This window comes from Neoarius graeffei, chromosome 2, assembly GCF_027579695.1.
Source record: "Neoarius graeffei isolate fNeoGra1 chromosome 2, fNeoGra1.pri, whole genome shotgun sequence".
Classification (NCBI taxonomy): Eukaryota; Metazoa; Chordata; class Actinopteri; order Siluriformes; family Ariidae; genus Neoarius; species Neoarius graeffei.
This window is the reverse complement of record NC_083570.1, coordinates 91,053,280-91,080,923: the sequence shown is the minus strand read 5'-3', so window position 1 is coordinate 91,080,923 and position 27,644 is coordinate 91,053,280.

Below are 27,644 nucleotides of genomic sequence, written 5' to 3'. Positions count from 1 at the left end.
GGCCAGCAGCTCCAGGACGCCTGCTGGCAGTGGCTGAGGGCCGAAGATCGCGACGCCGAGGGAATCATCGACCAGGTGGCGCTGGAACAGTTCATCGCCCGCTTACCAGCTGGAACCGCGGAGTGGGTCCAGTGCCACCGCCCGGCGTCGCTGGATCAGGCCGTGGGACTGGCGGAGGATCATCTGGCGGCTGTTCCGGCAGCAGGACAGCGGACGACAGCATCTTCTTTCTCCTCTTCTCTCTCTCTTTCTCCCCCCCTCCTCCCGTGTCCCGTCCTCGCCCCATTCCCCCACCGCAGAGGCGGGGGCCGGCTCCACCCCAGCCGGCCCGCCGCACCCATGGTGCCCTCCCGTTTCTCCCTTCTGTGTCTGTCTCTCCCCCCCCCTCAGGTGAGTGAGCCCCAAAACACAGCTGCAGAGGGAAGGCCCGGGCCGGTTTGCTGGCGCTGCGGGGAACCGGGCCACCTGCAGCAACAGTGTGCAGCAATGGAAGTGGGGGCGGTGGTGCAGATCCCCGACACGCCAGAGGCTGCCCTCGATCGGGCCGGAGCGTATCGCATACCGGTAAGTGTACAAGGGGCTACATATCAGGCGTTGGTGGATTCAGGTTGCAATCAGACCTCGATCCGCCAAAGCCTGGTGCAAGACGAGGCATTGGGGGGAGCACAAGGGGTGAAGGTGTTGTGTGTGCACGGGGATATTCACAGCTACCCATTGGTGTTGGTCCACATACATTTCAGAGGGGAGAAATCGATAGTGAAGGCGGCAGTTAATCCTCGCCTTACCCACTCTTTGATCTTGGGGACTGATTGGCTGGGATTTCGGGGTTTAATGGCACGCCTAATAAAGAGTGGGTCCTGCCGGTTAACAGGGGAGGGTCCCGGTGTCGCTTAGGCTGGAGCTGCGGTCGCAGAGCCGTCTACGTCATCTCCGCGACAGAGTGAGGAGCCACCGGCCCCTCCTCTTTCTATTGGGGAATCCCTCGTGGATTTCCCACTGGAACAATCGCGAGACAAGACTCTGCGACACGCGTTTGACCAAGTGAGAGTAATCGATGGTCAGACGCTCCAGCCGGGCGCCACCCCGTCCTTCCCCTATTTTTCCATTTTGAAGGATAGGTTATACCGAGTGACACAGGACACTCAGACGAAAGAGCGAGTCACCCAATTGCTAATTCCAAAGAGCCGCCAGGAATTGGTATTTCAGGCGGCTCACTTTAATCCCATGGCTGGACACCTCGGGCAGGATGTAAGCGACCCTACGTGTGGGTGGAGCACAGAGGACGGCAGGACAGAGATCAGGTTTTGTAAATTGGCTTTATTGCCACACTTTTCAGTCTAACAATAACTCGCACAGACACACACAACCGGCGTCTGGTTCAGGGTTGAGCTCCCTCTGCTCTCGCTCTCCCTCCTGATATAGGGCACAGTCACTGGGAAGACACACAAACACAGGTTAATTGCTCTCAGGTGACGTGATTCTGCCACTTACCTTCCTTGACTCCACCCTCCTGTCACAGACCGGCGCTTGACCACGCCCCCGCTGCCACATACCCCCACCGCCCGACTCAGGCCGGGCGGCCGTCCGGCCTGCAGCCGACTCCCCCCCCCCCCCCCCTTGATGGGAGAGGAAGTCCGCCACGACCATCTGCGCCCCCCGCCTGTGGACCACCTTGAAATTAAAGGGTTGGAGCGCCAGATACCAACGGGTGATCCGCGTGTTGGCATCTTTCATGCGGTGGAGCCACTGGAGGGGCGCGTGGTCCGAACAGAGGGTGAAAGGGCGCCCCAGCAGGTAGTACCGGAGGGCGAGAACCGCCCACTTGATGGCCAGACACTCTTTCTCTATGGTGCTGTAGCGCCCCTCACACACCGACAGCTTCCTGCTGATATACAGGACAGGGCGGTCCTCCCCCTCCACCTCCTGGAACAAAACCGCCCCCAGCCCTCTGTCCGACGCATTGGTCTGCAACATAAAAGGGAGAGAAAAGTCAGGGGAGTGTAGAAGTGGCCCCCCACACAGTGCAGCCTTTACCTCTGAGAAAGCCCGCTGGCACTGCTCCGTCCACTGGACCGGATCTGGTGCCCCCTTTTTAGTGAGATCAGTCAGTGGGCTGGTGACGTCCGAATAGTTAGGTATAAACCTGCGATAATAGCCAGCCAGCCCCAGGAACTGTCTCACCCCCTTTTTGGTCTTGGGCCTCGGGCAGGCCGCAATTGCTGCCGTCTTATTAATTTGGGGACGCACCTGCCCGTTGCCCAAGTGGAAGCCCAGATACCGTACTTCCACCCGCCCAATCGCACACTTCTTTGGGTTGGCTGTGAGCCCCGCTCGCCTCAGCGACCTAAGGACGGCCCTCAGATGTTCGAGGTGCCGCTGCCAGTCATTGCTGTAGATGATTATGTCATCTAAATATGCTGCCGCATACGTGGCGTGAGGACGGAGGACTCTGTCCATCAGCCGCTGAAACGTCGCGGGCGCCCCAAACAGCCCAAACGGAAGGGTGACGAATTGGTGTAAACCAAACGGTGTGGAAAAGGCCGTTTTTTCTCGGGATAGTGGAGTCAAGTGGATCTGCCAATATCCCTTCGTCAAATCCAGTGTCGAATAAAAGCGAGCAGTGCCGAGTCGATCAAGCAACTCATCAATACGAGGCATTGGGTATGCGTCGAATTTAGACACCGCGTTGACTTTTCTATAGTCCACACAGAACCGGACCGACCCGTCGGCCTTGGGTACCAAGACCACCGGGCTGCTCCAGTCACTGTAGGACTCTTCGACGATGCCCATTTCGAGCATGGTCTGAAGTTCTTCCCGAACCACCTTTTTTTTGTGTTCGGGTAGCCTGTAAGTGCGGCTACGCACTACCACCCCCGGGGGCGTCTCTATGTGGTGCTCTATGAGGTTAGTGCGACCGGGCAGGGGCGAGAACACATCCGAAAACTCGGTCTGCAACTGGGCGACCTCCATGAGTTGGGTCGGGGAGAGGTGGTCTCCACAGGGGACCGGAGAGGTACGTGATGCCAATGTCCCTTTTTGAACCTCCGGCCCCAGCTCCGCCTTCTCCGGAACTACCGACACCAGCGCCACGGGGACCTCCTCGTTCCAGAGTTTAAGCAGGTTGAGGTGGTAAATCTGTAGCGCCCCACCCCTGTCCGTTTGCCTCACCTCATAGTCGACATCCCCGACTCGCCGTGTGACCTCAAAGGGTCCTTGCCACTTGGCGATCAATTTGGAGCTCGACGTGGGCAACAGTACGAGTACCTTATCTCCCGGAGTGAACTCTCTAAGGCGCGTACCCTTGTTGTACAGGCGGGCTTGCCATTCCTGGGCCTGCCGCAAATTCTCCTGAGTTAGGTGGGTGAGCGTGTGGAGTTTTGCGCGCAGGTCCATAACGTACTGAATTTCGTTCTTACTTTGTGAAGGTCCTCCTCCCAATTTTCCCGCAGCACGTCCAGGATGCCGCGCGGCTTATGCCCATATAATAATTCAAACGGGGAGAACCCCGTGAAGGCTTGGGGGACCTCTCGCACTGAGAACAGCAAGGGTTCGAGCCACTTATCCCAGTTACGTGCGTCCTCACTTACGAATTTTTTAATAATATTTTTGAGGGTGCGGTTGAATCGTTCCACTAAACCGTCCGTTTGTGGGTGATACACGCTGGTGCGGATCGGCTTAATCCCCAATAACCCATACAGTTCGCGCAGTGTTCGTGACATAAACGTAGTGCCTTGATCAGTCAGAATCTCTTTCGGGATTCCAACTCGGGAGATGACGCAGAAGAGTGCCTTGGCAATACTGCGTGCTGAGATATTGCGCAGAGGCACTGCTTCCGGGTATCGCGTTGCATAGTCCACCAGAACTAATATAAAGCGGTACCCTCGTGCTGACCGATCTAATGGCCCGACGAGATCCATCCCAATTCTCTCAAACGGGGTCTCGATTAACGGTGGAGGGCGCAAAGGCGCTTTTGGAATGGCCGCTGGGTTTACTAACTGGCATTCGCGGCATGCCGTACACCACCTACGGACATCGCCGCGAATCCCCGGCCAATAGAAACGGGCCATTATTCGGGCTAGTGTTTTTTCCTGCCCCAAGTGTCCGGCCATGGGATTAAAGTGAGCCGCCTGGAATACCAATTCCCGGCGGCTCTTCGGAATTAAAAGTTGCGTGACGTGCTCTTTAGTTTGAGTGTCCTGCGTCACTCGGTATAATCTATCCTTCATAATCGCGAAGTAGGGGAAGGACGGGGTGGCGTTCGGCGGGAGCGTTTGACCATCGATTACTCTCACTTGGTCAAACGCATGCCGCAGAGTCTCGTCTCGTGACTGCTCTAATGGGAAATCCGCGAGGGATTCCCCAATAGAGAGAGGAGGAGCCGGCGGCTCCTCACTCTGACGCGGAGATGACGTAGACGGCTCTGTGACAGCTGCTCCCGCCAAAGCGACACCAGGACCTCCCCCTGTCAAATGGCAGGACCCACTCTCGACTAGGCGTGTCATTAAACCCCGAAATCCTGGCCAATCAGTCCCCAAAATTAGAGAGCGGGTAAGGCGAGGATTAACCGCCGCCTTCACTATAAATTTTTCCCCTCTGAAAATAATGTGGACCGACACCAAAGGGTAGCTGTGAACATCCCCGTGCACACATAACACCTTCACCCCTTGTGCTCCCCCCAATGCCTCGTTTTGTGCCAGGCTTTGGCGAATTGAGGTCTGATTACAACCAGAATCCACCAACGCCTGATATGTGGCCCCTTGGATACTCACTGGTATGCGATACGCTCCGGCCCGATCGAGGGCGGCCTCTGGCGCGTCGGGGATCCGAACCACCGCGCCCACTTCCATTGCCGTGCACTGCTGTTGAAGGTGGCCCGGCTCCCCGCAGCGCCAGCAAACCGGCCCGGGCTTTCCCTCTGCACCGGTGATCTGGGGCTCACTCACCTGAGGTGGGGGAGAGACAGACACAGAAGGGAGAAACGGGAGGGCACTGCGGGTGCGGCGGGCTGGCTGGGGGGGTGCCGGCCCCCGCCTCCGTGGAGGGGGAATGGGGTGAGGACAGGACACAGGAGGAAGGGGAGAGAGAGAGAGAGAAGAGGAGAGAAGAGAAGATGCCATCTGTTGTCCTGCCGCCGGGACAGCCGCCAGATGATCCTCCGCCAGCTCGACTGCCTGATCCAGCGACGCCGGGTGGTGGCACTGGACCCACTCCGCGGTTCCGGCTGGTAAGCGGGCGATGAACTGTTCCAGTACCACCTGGTCGACGATTCCCTCGACGTCGCGATTGTTGGCCCTCAGCCACCGCCAGCAGGCGTCCCGGAGCTGCTGGCCGAATGCGAACGACTGGCCGACTTCCTCCAGTCGCAGCGCACGGAAGCGCTGGCGCTGTTGCTCCGGTGTGCGCCCCACGCGCTGGAGGACGGCCCGGCGGAGGTCCGCGTAGGCCAGCCGGCGGTCGGCGGGGAGCTGTAGCGCGGCCAGCTGTGCCTCTCTCGTGAGCAGGGGGAGGAGACGCGCCGCGCGCTGCTCCATCGGCCACCCCGAGGCTTCGGCGACCTGTTCAAACAACGTGATGAACGCCTCGGGGTCGTCCTGCGGGCCCATCTTGGTGACAATGAGGGGAGACGGGCCCGCGGCCGGAGCGCTGGTGGACCCCGCCGACGCAAGGAGATGCCGGAACGCCTCGCGATCTTCCTGCTGGGCCAGCACCAGGGCTTCGAAGCACTGCTCCTGCTCCTTTCGGAGCGTGACGAGTGCCTGGTGCTGGCTTTGCTGAGCCGTGGCGAGGGCGTGGACCAGATCGGCGAACGGGGAGGATTCCATGGGGCTGCTGGTTTGGTGCTCCACTGTCCCGGGTTTCAGCACCACTGTAAGCGACCCTACATGTGGGTGGAGCACAGTGGACGGCAGGACAGAGATCAGGTTTTGTAAATTGGCTTTATTGCCACACTTTTCAGTCTAACAATAACTCGCACAGACACACACAACCGGCGTCTGGTTCAGGGTTGAGCTCCCTCTGCTCTCGCTCTCCCTCCTGATATAGGGCGCAGTCACTGGAAAGACACACAAACACAGGTTAATTGCTCTCAGGTGACGTGATTCTGCCACTTACCTTCCCTGACTCCACCCTCCTGTCACAGACCGGTGCTTGACCACGCCCCCGCTGCCACACAGGATAAGACACTCGCCCGGATAATGGCCCGATTCTATTGGCCGGGGATTCGCGGCGACGTCCGTAAGTGGTGTACGGCGTGCCGCAAATGCCAGTTAGTAAATCCAGCGGCCATTCCAAAAGCGCCCTTGCGCCCCCTACCATTAATCGAGACCCCGTTCGAAAGAATTGGGATGGATCTTGTCGGGCCATTAGATCGGTCAACACGAGGGTACCGCTTTATATTGGTTCTGGTGGACTATGCAACGCGATACCCGGAAGCGGTGCCTCTTCGCAATATCTCAGCACGCAGTATTGCGGAGGCCCTCTTCCACATCATCTCCCGGGTTGGAATCCCGAAAGAGATTCTGACTGACCAAGGCACCTCGTTTATGTCACGAACACTGAGCGAACTGTATGGGCTACTGGGTATTAAGCCGATCCGCACCAGCGTTTATCACCCACAGACGGACGGTTTAGTTGAACGGTTCAACCACACCCTCAAGAATATTATCAAAAAATTCGTAAGTGAGGACGCACGTAACTGGGATAAGTGGCTCGAACCCTTGTTGTTTGCAGTGCGAGAGGTCCCCCAAGCCTCCACGGGGTTCTCCCCGTTTGAATTATTATATGGGCATAAGCCGTGCGGCATCTTAGATGTACTGCGGGAAAATTGGGAGGAGGGACCTTCACCGAGCAAAAACGAAATTCAGTACGTTATGGATCTGCGCGCAAAACTCCACACGCTCACCCACCTAACTCAGGAGAATTTGCGGCAGGCCCAGGAACGGCAAGCCCGCCTGTACAACAAGGGCACGCGCCTTAGAGAGTTCACTCCGGGAGATAAGGTACTCGTCCTGTTGCCCACGTCAAGCTCCAAATTAATTGCCAAGTGGCAAGGACCCTTTGAGGTCACACGGCGAGTCAGGGACGTCGACTATGAGGTTAGGCGAATGGACAGGGAGGGGGCGTTACAGATCTACCACCTCAATCTGCTGAAACTCTGGAACGAGGAGGTCCCCGTGGCATTGGTGTCGGTAGTTCCGGAGAAGGCGGAGCTGGGGCCGGAGGTCCAAAAAGGGTCATTGGCATCACGTACCTCTCCGGTCCCCTGTGGAGACCACCTCTCCCCGACCCAACTCACAGAGGTCGCCTAGTTGCAGGCCGAGTTTTCGGATGTGTTCTCGCCCCTGCCCGGTTGCACTAACCTCATAGAACACCACATAGAGACGCCCCCGGGGGTGGTAGTGCGGAGCCGTCCTTATAGATTACCCGAACACAAAAAAAGGTGGTTCGGGAAGAACTTCAGACCATGCTCGAAATGGGCATCGTCAAGGAGTCCCACAGTGACTGGAGCAGCCCGGTGGTCTTGGTTCCCAAAGCCGACGGCTCGGTCCGGTTCTGCGTGGACTATTGGAAAGTCAACGCGGTGTCTAAATTTGACACGTACCCAATGCCTCGTATTGATGAGCTGCTCGATCGACTAGGCACGGCTCGCTTTTACTCGACACTGGATTTGACGAAGGGATATTGGCAGATCCCCTTGACTCCATTATCCCGGGAAAAAACGGCCTTTTCCACACCGTTCGGCTTACACCAGTTCATCACACTTCCTTTTGGGCTGTTTGGGGCACCCGCTACGTTTAAGCGGCTGATGGACCGGGTCCTCCGGCCCCACGCCACCTATGCAGCCGCTTACCTAGATGATATCATCATTTATAGTAATGATTGGCAGCGGCAACTACAACACCTGAGGGCCGTCCTTAGGTCGCTGAGGCGGGCGGGACTCACTGCCAACCCAAAGAAGTGTGCGATTGGGCGGGTGGAAGTACGGTATCTGGGCTTCCACTTGGGCAACGGGCAGGTGCGTCCCCAAATTAATAAGACAGCAGCGATTGCGGCCTGCCCGAGGCCCAAGACCAAAAAGGGGGTGAGGCAGTTCCTGGGACTGGCTGGCTACTATCATAGGTTTATACCTAATTATTCGGACGTCACCAGCCCGCTGACTGACCTCACTAAAAAGGGGGCCTTTCTCGGAGGTAAAGGCTGCACTGTGTGGGGGGCCACTTTTACACTCCCCTGACTTCTCTCTCCCTTTTGTGTTGCAGACCGATGCATCGGACAGAGGGCTGGGGGCCGTTTTGTCCCAGCAGGTGGAGGGGGAGGACCGCCCGGTCCTGTACATCAGCTGGAAGCTGTCAGTGCGTGAGGGGCGCTACAGCACAATTGAAAAAGAGTGCCTGGCGATTAAGTGGGCGGTCCTCGCCCTCCGTTACTACCTGCTGGGGCGCTCTTTCACTCTCTGTTCGGACCACGCGCCCCTCCAGTGGCTCCACCGCATGAAGGATGCCAATGTGCGGATCACCCGTTGGTATCTGGCACTCCAACCCTTCAACTTCAAGGTGGTCCACAGGCCGGGGGCGCAGATGGTCGTGGCAGACTTCCTCTCCTGTCAAGGGGGGGGGGAGTCGGCTGCGGGCCGGACGAGCACCCGGCCTGAGTCGGGCGGTGGGGGTATGTGGCAGCGGGGGCGTGGTCAAGCGCCGGTCTGTGACAGGAGGGTGGAGCCGGGGAAGGTGAGTGGCAGAATCGCGACACCTGAGGATAATTAACCTGTTTGTGTGTGTTTTCCCAGTAACCGCTCCCTATTTAAGGAGGCAGAGAGAGAGGAGAGGGAGCGCAGCCCGGGACCAGACGAGTGTGTGTGTGTGAATGAATGAGATTATTGAAACTGAAAAGTTATAAAAATAAATCGCCTTGTCTGCCTCCAAACGCTGTCCTGCCGTCCTCTGTGCTCCACCCACACTCGATACGCGCTACAACACCTTAATTCGGCTGAAATTGAACCGAACTTGATTTCTTGGAATCGAGCTACACGACCTAGTTTATGCGATTTCTGCCGAGCTACTTTGTGCATGTATACCCTATCGAGCTAGTTGTCGAGCTACTTCCGGAAGTGATGAGTGATGAGACCACAAGCGGGAAACACAATAGCCTCAGTCAGCATGACAACAGTAGTAGCAAGCAGCAGAAGAGGTCAGGAGGAACAAACGAAGAAGAGAAAATGTGGATGTAGAGCTCTCTGAAGTGTGGGTGGAGCACAGAGGACGGCAGGACAAAGCTTCTGGTACTAATAGGCTTTTTATTGTCAGACTTTTCAGTTTAACAGCCTACTTTTATTCTTGAGAGAAGCGCACGCTGTGTTCTAGTCCCATCCACCTGCTGTTTTATGCAGTTCTCTAATCAGCCAATCCCTTGACAGCAGCACAATGCATCAAATCATGCAGATACAAGTCAAGAGCTTCAGTTAATGTTCACTTCAAACATCAGAATGGGAAAATTTGTGATCTCAAAGTATGACTTTCACTGTAGCATGGGTGTTGGATTGAGCCAGATGGACTGGTTTGAGTATTTCAAAAACTGTTGATCTCCTGGGGGTTTCACCCACAACAGTCTCTAGAGTTTACACAGAATGGTGTGAAAACGACCACCACCACCAAACATACATACATACATACATACATACATACTTTCACTCATATATATATAGTGGTGCTTGAAAGTTTGCGAACCCTTTAGAATTTTCTATATTTCTGCATAAATGTGACCTACCATACAACATCAGATTTTCACACAAGTCCTAAAAGTAGATCAAGAGAACCCAGTTAAACAAATGAGACAAAAATATTATAGTTGGTCATTTATTTATTGAGGAAAATGATCCAATATTACATATCTGTGAGTGGCAAAAGTATGTGAACCTCTAGGATTAGCAGTTAATTTGAAGGGGAAATTAGAGTCAGGTGTTTTCAATCAATGGGATGACAATCAAGTGTGAGTGGGCACCCTGTTTTATTTAAAGAACAGGGATCTATCAAAGTCTGATCTTCACAACACGTTTGTGGAAGTGTATCATGGCACAAACAAAGGAGATTTCTGAGGACCTCAGAAAAAGTGTTGTTGATGCTCATCAGGCTGGAAAAGGTTACAAAACCATCTCCAAAGAGTTTGGACTCCACCAATCCACGGTCAGACAGATTGTGTACAAATGGAGGAAATTCAAGACCATTATTACCCTCCCCAGGAATGGTCGACCAACAAAAATCACTCCAAGAGCAAGGCATGTAATAGTCGGCGAGGTCACAAAGGACCCCAGGGTAACTTCTAAGCAACTGAAGGCCTCTCTCACATTGGCTAATGTTCATGAGTCCACCATCAGGAGAACACTGAACAACAATGGTGTGCATGGCAGGGTTGCAAGGAGAAAGCCACTGCTCTCCAAAAAGAACATTGCTGCTTGTCTGCAGCTTGCTTAAGATCATGTGAACAAGCCAGAAGGCTATTTGAAAAATGTTTTGTGGACGGATGAGACAAAAATAGTTGGTTTAAATTAGAAGTGTTATGTTTTGAGAAAGGAAAACACTGCATTCCAGCATAAGAACCTTATCCCATCTGTGAAACATATTGGTGGTAGTATCATGGTTTGAGCCTGTTTTGCTGCATCTGGGCCAGGACGGCTTGCCATCATTGATGGAACAATGAATTCTGAATTATACCAGCAAATTCTAAAGGAAAATGTCAGGACATCTGTCCATGAACTCTCAAGAGAAGGTGCATCATGCAGCAAGACAATGACCCTAAGCACACAAGTTGTTCTACCAAAGAATGGTTAAAGAAGAATAAAGTTAATGTTTTGGAATGATAAAGTCAAAGTCCTGACCTTAATCCAATCGAAATGTTGTGGAAGGACCTGAAGCGAGCAGTTCATGTGAGGAAACCCACCAACATGCCAGAGTTGAAGCTGTTCTGCATGGAGGAATGGGCTAAAATTCCTCCAAGCCGGTGTGCAGGACTGATCAACAGTTACCGGAAATGTTTAGTTGCAGTTATTGCTGCACAAGGGGGTCACACCAGATACTGAAAGCAAAGGTTCACATACAGTACTTTTGCCACTCACAGATATGTAATATTGGATCATTTTCCTCAATAAATAAATGACCAAGTTTAATACTTTTGTTTCATGTGTTTAACTGGGTTCTCTTTATCTACTTTTAGGACTTGTGTGAAAATCTGATGATGTTTTAGGTCATATTTGTGCAGAAATATAGAAAATTCTAAAGGGTTCACAAACTTTCAAGCACCACTGTGTATATATATTGAATGAGTGACAGTTCTGTGTGTGGAAACGTCTTGTTGATAAGAGAGGTCAGAGGAAAATGGCCAGATTGGTTCGAGCTGCTAGGAAGGATATAGTAACTCATAGCAACTCTTTACAACCATGGTGAGCAGAAAAGCATCTCAGCATGCAACGGCAGAAGACCACATTGGGTTCCACTCCTGCAGCCAAGAACAGGAATCTTTGAACCAAGAACAAGTTCCTATTAAAATGACCAGTACATACAGACATGCGTAAGCCACAATTCATTATAAAGTATCTTATCAATTGTATGTGTGTCTGTAGAAATGAAAGTCTGAACATCAGATTATGTTTCATGAAAAAACAATCCTTTCAAGAAATAACATTATATTTTCTCCTATTGTTCCTTACTGTAGCCTAATTCTCTCTCTCTCCCCCCCTTTTTAAATATTATTTTTAGATAGACCTGACAATCATCAGTTCAACACTTTTTCCTCTGTATTGGGGACAAAACTGATTCCATCACTGTGTTCCTCACCATGGAAAATCTATTTAATAAGCCAATAAAATTCAGTTTTGTAATCAAGGACAGCTTTGTTTGTGTTACACTACTTTATTCACCACAGTCTCAAGTGCTGCCTGTTCACCATGAACTTTTTTTTGCTAAATTATTTACTATATTGTGAAAAATTTGGAAGCAAAATATTGCCAGTTAACTTAAGATGTAAAGGCCTAGTATTAAAACCGGTCATGTCTCTTGGACAATACGTGTGCATGTTTTAAATTCAACAATGCATGCTCTTCATGCATCATTTTAAGTTGAATATGAAAGAAAAACACAATGCAACCACAGAGAAATTATTAGTCTTTGAGGTCATAGATAATGTATCATAATTTTGTAGGCTTTGAAAGGCTACTGAGTCAGGAGTACCTGGAACAACCTATGAAACAGCTAATGAAGGAGTTGTGAATTATACAGGTTCCACATGTGAGTGGTCACTTGGTCCTCCACTCAGTCCTCCATGTTTTGTAACCTTCCATTATACATACTTTCTTTTATTCCAGACCACCAGGGTGTTCTACTTCAGAACTAGTGGAGGCCATATCAACGTTATCATGAATGTTCATAATGCCTTGCTAGACAGATAGTATTCATAAACAAGACTGTCAATGATGGCATAGCTCATTCTGGCCCGTCTAGTCCAGAAGGAACGATCTAAAGTGGGCCACCTTGCACAATAAATGTTGCAAGCTATATACACTCTATACAAGCTATATACACTATATACACCCTAGGAATACCAACCTATTTGCCTGAAAGAATCCAAAACGGCAAGGAATTGACCAAGAAGCAGCGATTTTTGTTGAACTGTTCATTAAGGCTTAATTAGTCCATAACTTCATTAAATTGTAATTAAGCAAATCTGGGTAGAAGTTATATGCACCCTAGGTACCCCTACCTTCACACCAGAAAGAATCAAAATTGGTGAAGAACTGAGGGAGAAGAAGCGATTTGTGTGGAAACTGCTCATTAGGGCTTAATTACTCCATATCTTCATTATTAATTGCAATTATGCAAATTTGGATAGAAGCTATATGCACCCCAGGCAGGTCTACCTTCCTGCCAAAAAGAATAAAAGTCAGTGAAGAATTGAGAGAGAAGAAGCGATTTTTGTGAAATGTGGATGATGCCAGATGGACGACAGACAACACATGATGGCATAAACTCATTGCCCGTCAGCCAGATGAGCTAATAATGCTGATCCCATACTTTATAAAGAATGAGAATCACCCAAGTGTTTATGCTGCTCTTTATTGAGGATGAGAATGCCTCAAAAATCACTATAGGGCACATTGGCTGCAACGAAGCAAAATTCAATCTGTAAAGTCTGGCAAAGGCAGATGGCAAGCTCCACATTGCTGTTTAGTCGTGCCCAGGAGGTAGCTATAGTGCATGTCAAATGACATTTAATGGAAGAAGCTGACTCTTCATCTGCATTCAAGTGTGCTTGCACAATCACTTCCTTTACCCACAAGGCTAACCTGGCAAAAGATAGCAGAGCCATTTTATGGTGCTGCCCAAACACACAAACAGCTGGTCAGTGAGCCGCCAGCTGGCAGTTACTTCTACATTGCATTCAAGTGACTGAATCAGAAATACATATTTGATGTTCCACAGAGAAAATTTAACTTGGATAAAGGTTTTCTGTACAATTTTGTCCTCATTACTAAAGACAGGGAGTAGCTTGAGCTGCCCTTTCCATGACTACAGGGGGATTAGACAGGGTTGGGCTTGGAAAAGTTTTACTTTTTTTTTAAGAGCTTTCTTCAGAACCATTGTTATGCAAAGTGTTCTCTGCAATAATACTTTCCTGAGTTCTACAGCTGTCTTCTCAGCCGGTCTGCAACTGAAACAGTTGGAAATATGATGCTCATCATTTGGACACCTTATCTCCTCACATTATGCTGAACTTGATAAGGTCAGCTCATGAAAGTTCAACTGGAAAAGTGCATGCAGAGGCAGTACATTTTCTCTCATCACTCTGTTGGTCCTGTCTTCTAAATGAAACATTTTTTAGTGCTTGGACAAGGATATGTTTTTCTTTCCTTAAATGTAACCACTGGTGTAGAGCTCAAACGTTCCAATTGACAAGTGGTCAGCTAATCTCCACTAGACAATTGTAAATGGGGCAATAGGTCTCACAGACACACCTAGCAAATCTTTATCCGAGTATTGGAGTAGTTTCCCCCAATCAAAATGCCTTTATTGTCTTTTTGTGTTGTGTTTATGGAAATTCTTCTGCTCTATTTTTTTTATTTCTTAAGTTAGCTTTGGCAATAGTGAGGAAGCTTTTTCTATACTACTTTGAATTTTAGGGCCAGTATTGAAGAAAACCGCCATGAGCTGGCCTAGTGGTTAGTGTGTTTGCCTCTTGATGGGAAGACTGTAAGTTCTATTCACAGTTGGGTCATACCAAAGACCATCATAAAAATGGTATCTACTGCTGCCTGGCAAGGCATGCTGCAATACGGATGCAAGTGGGGAGTTAAACTCTCACAGTTAGAATAGGATTAGCCCAAACTCATTGTAACCCTAGCTGTATAAGCAAGAGGCCAAGGGCTATAGAAGTGGAGATTGGTGCTGGCCAATGTGCCTTAAAGGCCTGGTTAGTACTAGCATGGGAAGGACTTTGACTTTTTTGATTGAAGAAAATATGTTGTGATTATATTTTATTTATTTGTCAGGGATGGCAAAATTGGCCATATGGGGAAAAAAGCCCCCCCCCCAAAAAAAACAAAAACAAAACCCTGTGTTCTTACTATATGAATTTGAATGATTTGGTAGGAATTTCAAAAGGGTTGGTAGCTGCAAGAATTCAGGTTGAATATGCATGCTCCAGATTGATGTGTTTTGAGAATATTTGGTGTATTAATAATGCAGTGTGTTTCTGAAGAATGATTGTGTGATTGTTTAACATATTTCCCTTGGTATAAAGTTTGAACCTAGTAAACCATGCCACTCCCTGTTGTCTCTCAGATTGGATTTTAAGGGTCATTTCCTAAAGCCCAAGACACATCCTTCACACAAGGATACTAAAGCAGAGTGCAGCAAGTAAGTTTCTTTCAGTGTAGAGTTATTTGGCTAGACTTAGGCTCTAGAGAAATTAAATTACTTCCTAATAAAAATACAGCAGACTTCTTACTAGAATCTTGTCTTGTTCTTCATGGGTAGTTCTGTTTCCTAATTTCTGACCAAACACTGTATTATTCTTGGTAGCAGAACTGAACAGAACACTGTCTGATTGTCCCCAGTACTTGAACATGTTGCTAGTGAAACATCTCAAAATTAAATCTCACTTCCTGCATTCACCAGCATGGCTTCTTGGTTGAGTGTGTTTGAGTGCATGTGCAATCTAACAGTATGCCAGTATGCTGGTTGATTCTGACTGAAGCCTGTTTCCTTGGAAACACACTCCAAACCAAGGAAGTGGAGCAATACACATTCAGTGCAGACGGCAGCTATGCCCCCCCACACACAATTGCTCAGGCACAATTCAACTCAGACGCAATTAATCCACAACTAAGCATAGGGTTCCTAGACTGTATGTTTGTGCAGTAAAACTTTCTAAAACACCTGATCAATTAACTTTCTAATGTGTACTTCTGATCCTACATCTTCACCCATGCTGTTTATCCTGACACTCAGAAATCCAGTATGAATTATTTTCAAACCAGATATAATTGGCTTTTTATCCAGTGCTGTTCAAGTTGTTTGATGACCTATTGGTGTTCTGGTTCATTTATTCTCATCTCATCTCATCTCATCTCATCTCATCTCATCTCATCTCATCTCATCTCATCTCATTATCTCTAGCCGCTTTATCCTTCTACAGGGTCGCAGGCAAGCTGGAGCCTATCCTAGCTGACTACGGGCGAAAGGCGGGGTACACCCTGGACAAGTCGCCAGGTCATCACAGGGCTGACACATAGACACAGACAACCATTAACACTCACATTCACACCTATGGTCAATTTAGAGTCACCAGTTAACCTAACCTGCATGTCTTTGGACTGTGGGGGAAACCGGAGCACCCGGAGGAAACCCATGCGGACACGGGGAGAACATGCAAACTCCGCACAGAAAGGCCCTCGCCGGCCACGGGCTCGAACCCGGACCTTCTTGCTGTGAGGTGACAGCGCTAACCACTACACCACCGTGCCGCCCTCATTTATTCTTCTAAGTAAATTTATTTATTCTTCTAAATAAAGGCTCCTTCTTCTGGTTCATGTCCAAGCACCACTCATAAAGAAATAGTCAAGCTTTGTTTATCAGTTCCCTCTCAGTATTTGCATTTCTCACACCTATACCTGCTTTTATAGCTTGAAAAATAAATATTCATCCAAAATGTCACATATGATGCCTGCTCAAGATATGAAAGCCTCTATAAATGCCCAAATTCAATGCTTGCTGCTTAATATTGTTCATTTCTGAGTTCCTACCGTCTGGTCGCCGAGAAGGCCCTCGTCGGCAGCAGGACGCAGATCCAGTAAGCAGCGTGCAGTGACAGACTATTGACATGGTGACTGGATTTTAGTGGCAGGCAGATGAACTGGAATGGTCAACGGCTGGCATTACTGCCTTAGTTAGTTGGGTACTGCGAATGTGGAAAGTAACGGCGACCTACCACATTTACTATTGCCTACACACTCTAATGGCAGTACGTAGAAATGGAAATCGAGTTTCTAGGATGACAGGTGGCTCCACCAGGTCTGAAGTTCTTCAAATTGCTACTAGCGAAGAGTCTATTGTGGATGCAAGTACCACTGCTCAAGATGACAGACGTGCACCAAATCCCCAGGGAAGTTCACGACTTGAAGGCGACAGTGAGGAAAGCCCCAGAATATGGCTACGAAACCACATGCGAATCGCAACATGGAATGTTAGGAGTCTAATGGCAGGACAGCTCAATATGGTCATCGGAGAAGCACAGCGCTATAACATCAGCATTATGGGTATCACAAAGCACAGATGGGCAGGTCAAGGTCATTTCCAACCTGATGAAGGAGGTATACTGATATACTCTGGAGGAGAAAAATCAGGACTGGGAGGCGTTGGAATATACCTGAATGATACTGTCGCCAAGTCTCTCCTGGGATATAATCCAGTTAGTGATAGGGTACTGACACTGAAACTGCAAGGTCAACCAGCAAATGTCACAGTCATCCAAGCCTATGCACCAACGAGCACTGATGAGGAGGCTGATCAGATTTATGAGAGTATACAGCAAGTGCTTGATTCAACTCCAGCAAGTGAAATGGTTATACTAATGGGATAATTTAATGCAAAAGTAGGAGAAGGATTTGAACTGGGAGAAGGGACTGCAGTTGGAAGTTTCGGGCTTGGACAGAGAAATGACAAGAGAGAACAACTTGTATCGTTTGCTGTGTCAAATGAACTGAGCATATGCAACACTCTTTTTAAACACCATAAGCGCCGACTGTACACATGGACAGCCCCAAATGGAATAACACTGAACCAGATTGACTACATTCTCGTATGCAAGACCATGAGATCAAGTGTCTACAACACCCGCACCCTTCCTGGAGCTGATTGCGGATCAGATCACCAGTTGTTGTGCATGGACATGAGATGCAAAGTCAAAGTTAAGAAGAAATGTGCACCTGTGGTGAGGTTTGACATGTCAAAGATACCAGGTGTCTTCTCAGTAGAGGTACACAACCAGTTTGAGGCATTGGCAGCTGCGGCAGAAGAAATGACACCAAATAAACTTTGGGAAAGAACAAAGGAGGCAACTCTCACAACAGCCAAGCAACACTTACCTCAGCGAAAGAGATCAGCCTGGATAACTGAAGAGACTCTCAAACTTATTGAGAAAAGGAGAAGTATGAAGGAGGGAGGTGTTAGTGTTGCCAGCTTGGCTTATCGTGAAGCAACCAAAGAGATTCAGAAGGCATGCAGAAAGGACAAAAAACAACATCTTTTGGAAAAAATGCAGTAGTATTGAGGCTCACAGTAAAGCAGGCAACAGCAAAGCAATGTATGGTGAAATAAAGAACCTGACCAGGAAGTTTAAACCCAGCCTGAATGTCATAAAGACTAAAGATGGAAGAACATTAACAGAAGCTGTGGACATCCTAGGTCACTGGAAAGAGTACTGTAGTGAATTGTATGAGGATGAAGAGATCAAGGAAGAAGTAGGAGAAAGCTTGTTGATGGCGGAGCCAACAGAAGATAGTTTGCTAACTCCTTTGCGATCGGAAGTAGATCATGCAATGAAAGCTCTTAAGGGAAGGAAGTCACCAGGATGCGATGGTCTGCAAGCAGAACTACTACTTTCTGGTGGAGAAGCAGCTGTTAATCTGATGTATAAGCTCTGCATAAAGATCTGGCAGACAGGAGAGTGGCCTGTTGACTGGTGTCATGCCCTGTTTGTGCCTTTGCCCAAGAAGGGAGACTTGCAATGTTGTGAAAATTACAGAACAATATCCCTCATCTGTCACGTAAGCAAAATCATGCTGAAAATACTTCTCAACAGAATAACTCAGAATCTGGAGATGGAAATGGATGCTGCACAGGCTGGTTTTATGAAACATTGAGGTACCAGAGACCACATATTTAACCTCCAGTTACTGATCCAGAAATGCCGTGAAATGAACCAAGATTTGTACATCTGTTTTGTGCACTACTCCAAAGCCTTTGATAATGTCAGATACGAGCAACTGTGGACTGTGATGTTGAAGATGGGTTTTCCACCACATGTGATTAAGTTAATTATATCTCTGTATGGGGATCAGCAGTCAGCAGTCAGGCTGGAGTGTGGCACTACAGACTGGTTTGGTATTAAGAAGGGTGTCCGACAAGGATGTATACTCTCTCCGGCGCTCTTTAACATCTACACAGAGAACATAATGAGGGAGGTGTTGGATGACGATGCAACAGAACAGTTTGATTTGCTTCATGTAGAAGGGTCAAAGATGGGGGATATCAGATACGCAGATGATGCAGCTCTGATCTCCAAGTCAAGATCTGGACTGAAGAAATATGTCGCCTCACTAAATGAGAAGAGCAAAGAGTATAGTTTGAAAATGAATGCTTCCAAGACAAATATTATGGCAGTGGCCAGTAAGGATGACAGGAATGATGAAAGTGTTAGTGTTGATGGATCAATATTAGAGGAAGTTGATAATTTCAAATATCTTGGTGCAAGAATCCAGAATGATGGTGATGTCAGCAAGGAAATCAAGAGTAGACTGGCCATGGGTTTGAAAGCCTTGAATGGGATGAAGAAGTTATGGACAGGACAGGATAAGGAGACAAAGCTCAGAGTTCTCAGAGCCTGCATTTTCCCAATAGCAACTTATGCTTGTGAGGCTTGGGTCCTTCGGAAGACAGATGAGCAAAGAATCACATCTTTTGAAAACAAATGCTACCACAGGATTTTCAGAGTCCCCTGGGTGGAAAGGTGCACAAATGAAGACATCAGGAAGGAGCTACAAGTAACCAGTGATTGGCTGCTACAATATTGTAGCTTTCCCTAGGTGTGGGTGGAGCACAGAGGACGGCAGGACAGAGATCAGGTTCAACAAATAGTTTTATTGCTTCCACTTTTCAGGGAACACAATCTGTTTAACACAGACACACGCACACACACACATCAGGTGTCTGGTTCGGGAGAGATCCCCTCTGCTCTCGCTCTCCCTCCCTAAATAGGGCGCGGTCCCTGGGAAGACACACAAACACAGGTTAATTGCTCTCAGGTGAAGTGATTCTGCCACTTACCTTCCCTGACTCCGCCCTCCTGTCACAGACCGGTGCTTGACCACGCCCCCGCTGCCACATACCCCCACCGCCCGACTCAGGCCGGGCAGCCGTCCGGCCCGCAGCCGACTCCCCCCCCCCCTTGACGGGAGAGGAAGTCCGCCACGACCATCTGCGCCCCCGGCCTGTGGACCACCTTGAAATTAAAGGGTTGGAGCGCCAGATACCAACGGGTGATCCGCGCGTTGGCATCTTTCATGCGGTGGAGCCACTGGAGGGGCGCGTGGTCCGAACAGAGGGTGAAAGAGCGCCCCAGCAGGTAGTACCGGAGGGCGAGGACCGCCCATTTGATCGCCAGGCACTCCTTTTCAATCGTGCTGTAGTGCCCCTCACGCACTGACAGCTTCCGGCTGATGTATAGGACCGGGCGATCCTCCCCCTCCACCTGCTGGGACAAAACGGCCCCCAGCCCTCTGTCCGACACATCCGTCTGTAACATAAAAGGGAGAGAGAAGTCAGGGGAGTGTAAAAGTGGCCCCCCACACAGTGCAGCCTTTACCTCCGAGAAAGCCCGCTGGCACTGCTCCGTCCACTGGACCGGATCTGGCGCCCCCTTTTTAGTGAGGTCAGTCAGCGGGCTGGTGACGTCCGAATAATTAGGTATAAACCTACGATAGTAGCCAGCCAGCCCCAGGAACTGTCTCACCCCCTTTTTGGTCTTGGGCCTCGGGCAGGCCGCAATCGCTGCTGTCTTATTAATTTGGGGACGCACCTGCCCGTTGCCCAAGTGGAAGCCCAGATACCGTACTTCCACCCGCCCAATCGCACACTTCTTTGGGTTGGCCGTGAGTCCCGCCCATCTCAGCGACCTAAGGACGGCCCTCAGGTGTTGCAGGTGCCGCTGCCAGTCGTTACTATAAACGATAATGTCGTCCAGGTAGGCGGCCGCATAGGTGGCGTGGGGCCGGAGGACCCGGTCCATCAGCCGCTGAAACGTAGCGGGCGCCCCAAACAGCCCAAACGGAAGTGTGACGAACTGGTGTAAGCCGAACGGTGTGGAAAAGGCCGTTTTCTCCCGGGATAATGGAGTCAAGGGGATCTGCCAATATCCCTTCATTAAATCTAGTGTCGAGTAAAAGCGAGCCGTGCCTAGTCGATCGAGCAGCTCATCAATACGAGGCATTGGGTACGCGTCGAATTTAGACACCGCGTTGACTTTTCTATAGTCCACACAGAACCGGACCGAGCCGTCGGCCTTGGGAACCAAGACCACCGGGCTGCTCCAGTCGCTGTGGGACTCCTCGACGATGCCCATTTCGAGCATGGCCTGAAGTTCTTCCCGAACCACCTTTTTTTTGTGTTCGGGTAGTCTATAAGGGCGGCTACGCACTACCACCCCCGGGGGTGTCTCTATGTGGTGTTCTATGAGGTTAGTGCGACCGGGCAGGGGCGAGAACACATCCGAAAACTCGGCCTGCAACTGGGCGACCTCCGTGAGTTGGGTCGGGGAGAGGTGGTCTCCACAGGGGACCGGAGAGGTACGTGATGCCAAATTCCCTTTTTGAACCTCCGGCCCCAGCTCCGCCTTCTCCGGAACTACCGACACCAATGCCACGGGGACCTCCTCGTTCCAGAGTTTGAGCAGATTGAGGTGGTAAATCTGTAGCGCCCCACCCCTGTCTGTTCGCCTCACCTCATAGTCGACGTCCCCGACTCGCCGTGTGACCTCAAAGGGTCCTTGCCACTTGGCGATTAATTTGGAGCTCGACGTGGGCAAGAGTACGAGTACTTTATCTCCCGGTGTGAACTCTCTAAGGCGCGTACCCTTGTTGTACAGGCGGGCTTGCCGTTCCTGGGCCTGCCGCAAATTCTCCTGAGTTAGGTGGGTGAGCGTGTGGAGTTTTGCGCGCAGGTCCATAACGTACTGAATTTCATTCTTACTTTGTGAAGGTCCCTCCTCCCAATTTTCCCGCAGCACGTCCAGGATGCCGCGCGGCTTACGCCCATATAATAATTCGAACGGGGAGAACCCCGTGGAGGCTTGAGGGACCTCTCGCACTGAGAACAGCAAGGGTTCGAGCCACTTATCCCAATTACGTGCGTCCTCACTTACGAATTTCTTAATGATATTTTTGAGGGTGCGGTTGAACCGTTCTACTAAACCGTCCGTTTGTGGGTGATACACACTGGTGCGGATCGGCTTAATCCCCAATAACCCATACAGTTCGCGTAGTGTTCGTGACATAAACGTAGTGCCTTGATCAGTCAGAATCTCTTTCGGGATTCCAACTCGGGAGATAACGCGGAAGAGTGCCTCTGCAATACTGCGTGCTGAGATATTGCGCAGAGGCACTGCTTCCGGGTATCGCGTTGCATAGTCTACTAGAACTAATATAAAGCGGTACCCTCGTGCTGACCGATCTAATGGCCCGACGAGATCCATCCTAATTCTTTCAAACGGGGTCTCGATTAACGGTAGAGGGCGCAAAGGCGCTTTTGGAATGGCCGCTGGATTTACTAACTGGCATTCGCGGCATGCTGTACACCACCTACGGACATCGCCGCGAATCCCCGGCCAATAGAATCGGGCCATTATTCGGGCTAGTGTTTTATCCTGCCCTAAGTGTCCAGCCATGGGATTAAAGTGAGCCGCCTGGAATACCAATTCCCGGCGGCTCTTTGGAATCAAAAGCTGCGTGACTCGCTCTTTAGTTTGAGTGTCCTGCGTCACTCGGTATAACCTATCCTTCATAATCGCGAAGTAGGGGAAGGACGGGGTGGCGTTCGGCGGGAGCGTTTGACCATCGATTACTCTCACTTGGTCAAACGCATGCCGCAGAGTCTCGTCTCGCGACTGCTCCAATGGGAAATCCGCGAGGGATTCCCCAATAGAGAGAGGAGGAGCCGGTGGCTCCTCACCCTGACGCGGAGATGACGTAGACGGCTCTGCGACAGCTGCTCCCGCCAAAACGACACCGGGACCTCCCCCTGTCAACTGGCAGGACCCACTCTCTACTAGGCGCGTCATTAAACCCCGAAATCCCGGCCAATCAGTCCCCAAAATTAACGAGTGGGTAAGGCGAGGATTAACCGCCGCCTTCACTATAAATTTTTCCCCTCTGAAAATAATATGGACTGACACCAAAGGGTAGCTGTGAACATCCCCGTGCACACACAAAACCTTCACCCCTTGTGCTCCCCCCAATGCCTCGTTTTGAACCAGGCTTTGGCGAATTGAGGTCTGATTACAACCAGAATCCACCAATGCCTGATATGTAGCCCCTTGGATACTCACCGGTATGCGATACGCTCCGGCCCGATCGAGGGCGGCCTCTGGCGCGTCGGGGATCCGAACCACCGCGCCCACTTCCATTGCTGTGCACTGCTGTTGAAGGTGGTCCGGTTCCCCGCAGCGCCAGCAAACCGGCCCGGGCTTCCCCTCTGCACCGGTGCTCTGGGGCTCACTCACCTGAGGTGGGGGAGAGACAGACACAGAAGGGAGAAACGGGAGGGCACCGCGGGTGCGGCGGGCCGGCAGGGGTGGTGCCGGCCCCCGCCTCCGCGGTGGGGGAATGGGGCGAGGATAGGACACAGAATGAGGGGAGAGAGAGAGAGAAAGAGAAGAGGAGAGAAGAGATGTCGACATCTGCTGTCCTGCCGCCGAGACAGCCGCCAGATGATCCTCCGCCAGCTCGACTGCCTGATCCAGCGACGCCGGGCGGTGGCACTGGACCCACTCCGCGGCTCCTGCTGGTAAGCGGGCGATGAACTGTTCCAGTACCACCTGATCGACGATTCCCTCGGCGTCGCGATCTTCGGCCCTCAGCCACCGCCAGCAGGCGTCCCGGAGCTGCTGGCCGAACGCGAACGGGCTGCCGACTTCCTCCATCCGCAGCGCGCGGAAGCGCTGGCGCTGCTGCTCCGGCGTGCGCCCCACGCGCTGAAGGACAGCCCGGCGAAGGTCGGCGTAGGCCAGCCGGCGATCGGCGGGGAGCTGTAGTGCAGCCAGCTGCGCCTCTCCCGTCAGGAGGGGGAGGAGGCGCGCCGCGCGCTGCTCCATCGGCCACCCCGAGGCTTCAGCGACCTGCTCGAATAACGTGAAGAAAGCCTCGGGGTCATCCTGCGGGCCCATCTTAGTTAAGGTGAGGGGAGACGGGCCCGCGGCCGGAGCGCTGGTGGGCCCCGCCGACGCGAGGAGACGCCGGAACGCCTTGCGATCTTCTTGCTGGGCCAGCACCAGGGCATCGAAGCGCCGCTCTTGTTCCTTTCGGAGTGTGACGAGCGTCTGGTGCTGGCTTTGCTGAGCCGTGGCGAGGGCGTGGACCAGGTCGGTGAACGGGGAGGATTCCATGGGGCTGCTGGGTTGGTGCTCCATTTCCCGGGTTTCGGCACCACTGTAGCTTTCCCTAGGTGTGGGTGGAGCACAGAGGACGGCAGGACAGAGATCAGGTTCAACAAATAGTTTTATTGCTTCCACTTTTCAGGGAACACAATCTGTTTAACACAGACACACGCACACACACACATCAGGTGTCTGGTTCGGGAGAGATCCCCTCTGCTCTCGCTCTCCCTCCCTAAATAGGGCGCGGCCCTTACGAAAATCTACCATGGTTTACTTTGGTTTTACCATGGTTTTTATGTAGTAACCATGATTCTACCATGGTATCTCATCGTTATTCTAAGTACTATGAACCAACCATAGTATTACTATGGTTCATCCATGGTAGTAACCATGGATCTACTATGGTATTTCATGGTGATTCTAAGTACTATGAACCAACCATAGCATTACTGTGGTTTATCCATAGTACTGCAGTAGCTGTGGTAGCATCATAGTTGTATGTGTAATAGGTCATAGTAACTACGAAATTAGTTTAAAAAGGGATAGTAGGGTTTTTAAAAGGATGCACTAACTGTAGTATTACCATGCTTTTGTCCAACAGTCAATGCTGTAGAGAAGGATCTCGATTAACAGCCCAGATACATTAACATTTACTTAGAACCTAAAAATTTAAGTGAACATTGAGGTAAAATGCACCATGGTTTTCATGGTTACCCAAAAAACCATGAAAACCATGAATAACTATAAACCATGGTAAAACCATGGTTAGTTTTCATAGTAAAACCATGGTTAATTTTCGTAAGGGGGTCCCTGGGAAGACACACAAACACAGGTTAATTGCTCTCAGGTGAAGTGATTCTGCCACTTACCTTCCCTGACTCCGCCCTCCTGTCACAGACCGGTGCTTGACCACGCCCCCGCTGCCACAAATATGTTCAGAGATAGAAGCTGAAATACTTTGGTCACATAGTGAGGCATGATGGGATGGAGAAGAGAGTTCTCGAGGCATACATTCCGGGGAAACGTAGGAGAGGAAGGCCAAGATGTAGATGGGATAGAACTATGAAAGAGGTTTTTGGCTCTATGGAAAAGGCAACTAGGGTTGCTCAGAATAGACATTTTTACCACACTGCCATAAGAGAAGCTACACTCTGATCAGAGTATGCTGCGACGACGAGACCGTCTGGTCAATTTGGGAAATCAGTGTACATGTGTACACACCCTTAGATTATCCTATGTATCCGATCCCGTAAGCCTGTGTGTTAGATCCACTGCAGAAATCTATTTGCAAAATGGAGACAGAGCTGGATCATTGTGCAAAGATGCTTATTTTACAAGTGAAATTGCTATCCAAATCCAAAACGCTAAACGTGACAAAATAGCCCTTTTCCACAAGTTGACACAGTTGCCCGAGGTCTTAATGAAATGTCTATGACGTGCTTTGGTCAAAATACCATAAGAATAAAGCACCACAGCTCCCTTCTCACCCTGTCTAAACAGCCCTCTTCAAAATGGCTGATTTGAGGAATGGCCTGCTCCTTTAAATGATAATGAACCACTGTTCATCCCACTTCCATGTCCCAACAGCAAATCAGGTAAGACTTTTCTCATTCACAGAGGCAGTTCTCAAGCCATGAGGGGAAATACTCAGATGAGGGGGCGGCATAATTCTAATGAGCACCCTTTGTGACATAGAAAGGGGAGCAAAATCTGAATGGCTTGTTGAAGCACATGCTTTCTAAAATGGGGAAGCCATGGCCTAATGGTTAGAGAAGCAGCTTTGGGACCAAAAGGTTGCTGGCTCATTTCCCTGGACCAGCAGGAATGGCTGAAGTGCCCTTGAGCAAGGCATCTAACCCCCAACTGCTCCTCAGGCTGCTCTGGATGAGTTGTATGTCAATCTGGATAAGAGTGTATGCTAAATGCCTTTAATGTCATGTAATGAAGTAGGCAGGAAAAAAAGAAACCGAATGAGTTGTCTTATTTCAGGGTTATCTGAAGAATAGCCCTTTATAAATATGTCAATGCTCAGAACTTAAACATTTTGTATGTCCAGACTTTGCAATGGAACTGAGAACCCAGGCTGCCTAAATACAATCCAGACAACATCTTTTTTCAGGGACATCCCTGTTTATTCCAGAAAGATAATGCTAAGCAAGACAATTCTGCATGTGTTACAACAATGTGGCTTCATAGTTAAAAATAAAAACATGCCCCTGTCCCAAAGTTTCTGGAACACATTGCAGGCATCAAATTCAGAATAAATGTATAGTTCCAAAAAACAATGATCAATTTGAATATTAAATATCTTGTCTTTATGCTGTATTTAACTGAATATAGGTCGAAAAAGATTTGCAAATCATTGCATTCTGTTTTTATTTACATTTTAGACAGCATCTGAACTTTTTTTTGGAAACAGGATTGTACTTAAAACAAGACGTGAACAGGATGTAGTTGTTAGATGTGTACTAGAACGCTGATGACTACGACCTCTGTTTGGCGGGGAGGGCAGATGTCCTCAAATATTGTGACGCAACATCTTCATTTATTATGTGAAAACAAATAAGCAGCTAGTTTCTTTTGGTTACTGAGGTTAAGGGTAAAGGTAGAATTACAACCCCAATTCCAAAAAAGTTGGGACGCTGTGTAATGTAAATAAAAAGAGAATGCAATAATTTGCAAATCATGGAAACCCTATATTTCATTGAAAATAGTACAAAGACAACATATCAAATGTTGAAACTGAGACATTTATTTATTTATTTATTTATTTAAATGTTCATTTTGAATTCGATGTCAGCAACACATTTCAGAAAAAGTTGGGACAGGGGCATGTTTACCACTGTGTTGCATCACCTCTACTTTTAACAGCACTCTGTAAATGTTTGGGAACTGAGGAGACCAATTGCTGTAGTTTTGAAAGAGAAATGTTGTCCCATTCTTGCCTGATATACAATTTCAGTTGCTCAACAGTTCAGGGTCTCTTTTGTCATATTTTGCACCTCATAATGCGCCAAATGTTTTAAATGGGAGACAGGTCAAGACTGCAAGCAGGCCAGTTTAGCACCCGGACTCTTTTACTATGGAGCCATGCAGTTTTAATATGTGCAGAAAGCAGTTTGGCATTGTCTTGCTGAAAGAAGGGAGGCATTCCCTGAAAAAGATTTTGTCTAGATGGTAGCATATTACTCTGAAATGTGTATATATCATTCAGCATTAATGATGCCTTCCCAGATGTACAAGCTACCCATGTCATGTGCACTAATGCACCCTCATACCATCACATATGCTGGCTTTTAAACTGTGCACTGACAACAAGCCAGATGGTCCCTCTCCTCTTTAGCTTGGAGGATGTGGTGTCCATGAGTTCCAAAAAGAATTTCTGTTTTTGATTCGTCAAACCTCAGGACAAATTTCCACTTTGCCTCAGTCCATCGTAAAAGTGTTCAGGCCCAGAGAAGGTGGCAGTGTTTCTAGATATCATTTATATCTGGTTTTAACTTGCATTTGTGGATGCAGTAATGAACTGTTTTCACAGACGATGGTTTTCTGAAGTGTCCCTGCGCCCATACAGTGATTTCCACTACAGACGTGTCTGCTTTTAATGCAATGTCTCCTGAGGGCCTGAAGGTCAAAATGTCAGTTTTCAGTCTTGTCTCTTGCATACAGAGATTTCTCCAGATTCTCTGAATCTTTTAATTATATTATGTACCATAGATTATATGATCCCCAAA